This window comes from Chelonoidis abingdonii, chromosome 7 (genome assembly GCF_003597395.2).
Source record: "Chelonoidis abingdonii isolate Lonesome George chromosome 7, CheloAbing_2.0, whole genome shotgun sequence".
NCBI lineage: Eukaryota > Metazoa > Chordata > Testudines > Testudinidae > Chelonoidis > Chelonoidis abingdonii.
In genome coordinates, this window is record NC_133775.1 from 32398879 (window position 1) to 32404018 (window position 5140).

Here is a 5140-nt window from a genome sequence, read left to right on the forward strand (position 1 = left end):
AATGGTTTAGACAAGACTAGACCTGGCGTAAAAAAAAAAATTGTCATCAGCAACTTGAATGAGCACTAGTTGCACTGAAGACCACAAAACTATGTGACAACGGGGCCTCAATCCCTGGAAGCCAAGAGTAGACCCTTGAGGGAGAGGAAACAAACTGTGTGAGGTTTGTGGAAGACAGATGTCCTGAGTGAGGAGACCAGAGCAGCTAACCTGATTGTGGATGTTGACCTGCCAGCCAAAGGTAACCACATGAGACTTGACCAGCAATAGAGAGTACACAAATGCAAGATCTCCAAGAAAGGTTAGCTGCAGAGGGGGCCCTGGACAAGATAAAAAATACTGGAAAGAAAATTATCAAGATGGTCTCCTGCCAAATAACATTTATTCACCTGAATACATGACTTGGAAGAAGAGCTGCAAGATTGCAGGGCTCAGAACAGTAATTCGGGGAGAGTACCCTATTGGGTACTACCTTGAAATGAAGGATATGTGATCAGGCTTAATCCCCAGTACCTGAAATGCAAGGGAAAAGACCCAATTAGTCATGACATGCACCTGAGGAGGTAACTAATTATCTCCTGGATAGAGGAGGCAGAGCTAAAGACATATAAGTAGACAGGGGAAAGTCAGTGGTGGGGTGGCGAGAGAGGGAGAGGTTTCTGTGATGGAGAGGTGTCCTGAGCTAGAAAAGAACTGAAGTCAAGCCCAAGGCCTTTTATTTCTGGAGTCTAGCCTAGGAGGGGTAAAGGATCTTTTGTTTAGAGCTGAACCCTAGAAGGGAACTGGACCTGTTGTGTGAGTTGGCTGGAGGGCTGAGCCACAGAAGAGCTCAATGAGGGAGATTAGGAAAGAAACTGGCTGGGAGTGGTCTCTGTAATAGAAAGTAGCCACCAAAGGGGTACAAGAGGCAAAATCGCTGCAATGCTGCATCCAGGCCCGAGGAGGCACGTAGTGGTGAGGGCATGTGTTTACAGGCCCCAATTGTGAAAACATGCACATACTTAACTTTAAGCATGAGTAACTCTATGGAGGGGTCTATCTGAGATTAAAAGTTGAACCAGTATCGTAGTACTGGATTATTACATATTTTAACAGAGGAAAAAAGGTACAGTTATCATGCATAAAATGTCTGACAGTGACATCTGTGTTCCTATACATAAATTAAACAACAACACAGTTTTACTGTTTTCACACATAATGTTATTTTAAAATATATACCTCTCCAAAATACCAAAGGGAGTAGATAGGCTTTACAGTCTGTCCTGAAGGTCAGCTGATTTTGGTTCATTCAAACAAAGAACGGAAGCAAATTACAAAGTTAAGTGCAGCCCAGCAAGAAAGCCCTGCCAGCAGCACTCAGGTATTCAAGTGAGAGCCTCCTCGCCAATCTCAGCTTCACTTTTATCTCTCAGTTGCTTTGCTTGTAGTTTTATATGCTGCTCCTGAAGTATTCATAATTTTCTGAATTTTGTAATAAGTAGATGGTGAATGCTGTGAAAAATGTGTAACTGATTACTGAAGTATTAAGAGCATCAATCATATCTATCTATCTATAATATTTTGAGGACACTTATGGTGGGATAGGTAAGCTCTCTTGCAGCCAATGACTGCACAACTGAGAATGCAGTACATGCAATTAGAAAAAATGTGCAGTGATAGGGGGAATACAGTTTTAAATCAGTATATGGCAAGTACAAAACAAAACAAAGCAATAAATCTACTGTTTATGTCTATGATGAGAATATATCCTTTTATGTCAATATTACATGCATTATAATCCTCTAATAAAAATGATTAATCATGAAAGATATAGTAACAAGGCAACAAACATCTGGCTGCTTATGCAACTCCTTCTAGGTAATTGTAATCTTTTGCCAGGCAGCATTAGTCCATAGTCCTAAAGATACTGAGGACACACATAACTGATGTGCCCCTGTCATTTCTATCATCATTATGATCACATTAAGCTGAGCTCCAATTAAGCTAAGCCCTTCCACCTCAATCAAATAGTCCTTAAGAAAATTGCAATTCAAAATTGGCCTACTCAATGGATCTGAGCATGATGGGAGAAAGAAGGACAGTATGTAGGACTGACAAAGGAGAAAAATCAAAAAGTATTATTACTGTAGCTGTAAATGACCCTTAGTTTATATGCCTCACTTCACCAATCCTGTCCAGATAATTTCTAACAAGAGGAGGGATATAACATAAGGGAGAACGATAGTACCCTGAATAAGACATTTCACCACTTATAGAAATTTCTAGCACTTGTGTTAGTTTTGATGAAAGCAGCTCTTATATGTCAACATCACAGAAAGTACTGAGGAGAATGAATGTGAAGAAAATCCAGGTCATCACATTTCAAATATCCACCAGAAATATCTCAGCCTTCTCCTCCATTAACACTGCCTCCGTGTGCCTGTGGTTGACTGCTCTTTGACAGTGTAGATACAGAAAACAGATCAAGGCTCTGAAATATTTTTTTCATACATTCTTCAGTAGCTCCTGCCTTCATTTATCTTTCAAAGGAGAAGCAAGTTCACTGAATGCAAACTGCATGCCTTACACAAAGTAACCTGAAGGTGCATTCTGCACCTATTGGTACATTTTGCAAAACAGTTATAAGAAATTTAAATCTGAGACCACACTGGTGGCTTTACTTACATGAAATTTGAAGACAGCTTCAAGGTAAAATAAAATTTTAAAAAATTAGATGCCATTTGCAAACACTTCATTTTGAATAGCTACTACACATCCATAAAACCTTATTGACAAGAAAACTATAAGAAGACAACAATCTGGAAAGTTTCTAACTGTAGTGAGGCAGCACAAGGTAGCTGAAAAGAGAAGAAAATTTAGATGAATTACTATATATAATCTCTTAATTTTCTTAACAATTGAAAGAGGTGAGATGCCATAAAAGATCAAGAAGTTACTCTGTTTATTACTCCAGGAGATACCTGAAATTTCACTTTCCAAGAAAAGAGCTGTGAATTTCAAAGAGGGAAAGAGAACTCATCCAATCATTTTACTTCAATTTGATAAAACTTTCAGATTATAACAAGGTACTTGTTCCATATTTTGGGGTTTATTAATTTTAAGAATTCAGTCTTCAACTCATTAATCTTTAAAAGTTGTATTGGATTTGTTGAACACTATATTTTGTTATACCAGTGGGATTAACACATTCAGAGGCCAATCCTGTAATAATGGCACAGAAGAGATACAGATAGGCAGTAGCTTCTCCATAGTTAAATTTGCTGCCAGCTTCCATTAATAAAGCTGTATTTGATCCCTCTTATAACTCTGGCTTGTTAGTTTTGCCTGAAATTTTACAGATTTACACAAACAGCAAAGGAGAATGTTTCTGACTATTGTGAAGAAAATTCAGTTTCAGTTACAGCTAAAGATTACTTTGATTTGATTTTTCTAATGTTTCCTCATTTCTTTCTGTTCTAAAAGTAGCTTGTCACTACATTTTTCTATGTGTTACATATATTTAATTCACCTTGGGAATTCATGGTCCCACTATATATGAAGAAAATAGGATTTAACTAAACAAAGTTATTAATTTTTGTCATGAATAATTCTGAGTCCAGTCCTGCTCCCAGTGAAGTCAGTGAGAATGTTTTACAAGATCAGGTGTTATGGGCCTGGTTCTCAGTTATGATAAGAGGAGGCAGAAATGAACATCTGAGAATATTCCTTCTGAAGGGGGCCTTCTCAGCTGATGCAGAGGTAGTGTAAGGTTTCTATATGAGCCCTGCTCCCAGTCCCCTCCATGGGGGACAGAACGGGTATGTTGGGTAGATGGCTGGAGTACACTCCACTACAAGTATTCCCTGCTTCCAGAGGACACAGGAAACAGACCATTAATCAAAGCACCCCTGAGACTGTTCTAATTTACACTGGGGGATGGGCAGGCCCCTGTGCAGACTTACAATACCAGGCATGAGATATAGAACATCGTCTGAGTTTGATACTAATATTTCTTGATCTTGTCTTCCTCTTTTGCAGCTGGTAGTTTGTCCTAGGAAATCTGTAATATCAACTTTTCTTTTCACATAATGGGAAAGATCCTAGCTGGTGTAAGTTGGCTACTAGAGGAGTGGAGCAGGGGCATTACTAGAGTAGGAGGAGATCAGCATGCTAGGGGACATGGTAGAGAGACTGCAGGTTTGGGCTTGCTGTAAAGCTTCCTGGTGATTATCTTTCTTAAAAATTCTCCATTGGTTGAAGATGGAGCTGCTGCTTTCATTGATCATTCATCTTAGACAGGGGTGGCTCTAGACATTTCGCCACCCCAAGCAGGGCAGCATGCCGCGGGGGCGCTCTGCCGGTCGCCGGGAGGACGGCAGGCGGCTCTGGTGGTCCACCAAAGCCGTGGGACCAGTGGACCCTCCGCAGGCACACTGGCGGGAGGTCCACTGGAGCCGCCTGCCGCCCTCCCGGCGACCAGCAGAGCGCCCCCCGCAGCATGCCGCCCCCCGCGGCATGCTGGGGCCTGGAGCCGCCCCTGATCTTAGAACACTAAGCAACTATCTGAGAGTTCAAAACCTTTCATTCAAGTTCATATGAAGGCTACTAGCTCTGAGATAACACACAAAGATGCAGAAAAAAGAAAAGCTGGTCATGACTAGTCATCTAATACTATTCGATGATCTACATAAAATCAGTTTGTTTATGGTTAGTTTCTAGTGGCATTAGACACAGTTGGCAGAACTGTTGGAAATATAAATGGACACACCAAGGATCATAGGAATATGGTCCCTTTCCTCACCTCTAGAAATGGATAGTCTAAGACAGGGGTGGGTAGACTACAGCCCGCGGGACTGTCCTGCCCAGGTCCTGAGCTCCTGGCCCAAGAGGCTCACCTCTGGCCCCTCCCTTGCTGTCCCCCCCTCCCCCGCAGCCTCAGCTCGCTCACTCCACCACTGGCGCAGTGCTTTGGGCGGCGGAGCTGTGAGCTCCTGGGGCAGCACAGCTGCAGAGCCCAGCTTGACCAGGTCTCTGTGCTGCTTGGTGGCAGTGCAGCTGTAGTGCTGCCAGTCACTGGTGCTCCAGGCAGTGTGGTAAGGGGGAATGGAGCAGGGGGGGGGTTGGATAGAGGGCAGGGGAGTTTGCAGTGGTGGTCAGGGGG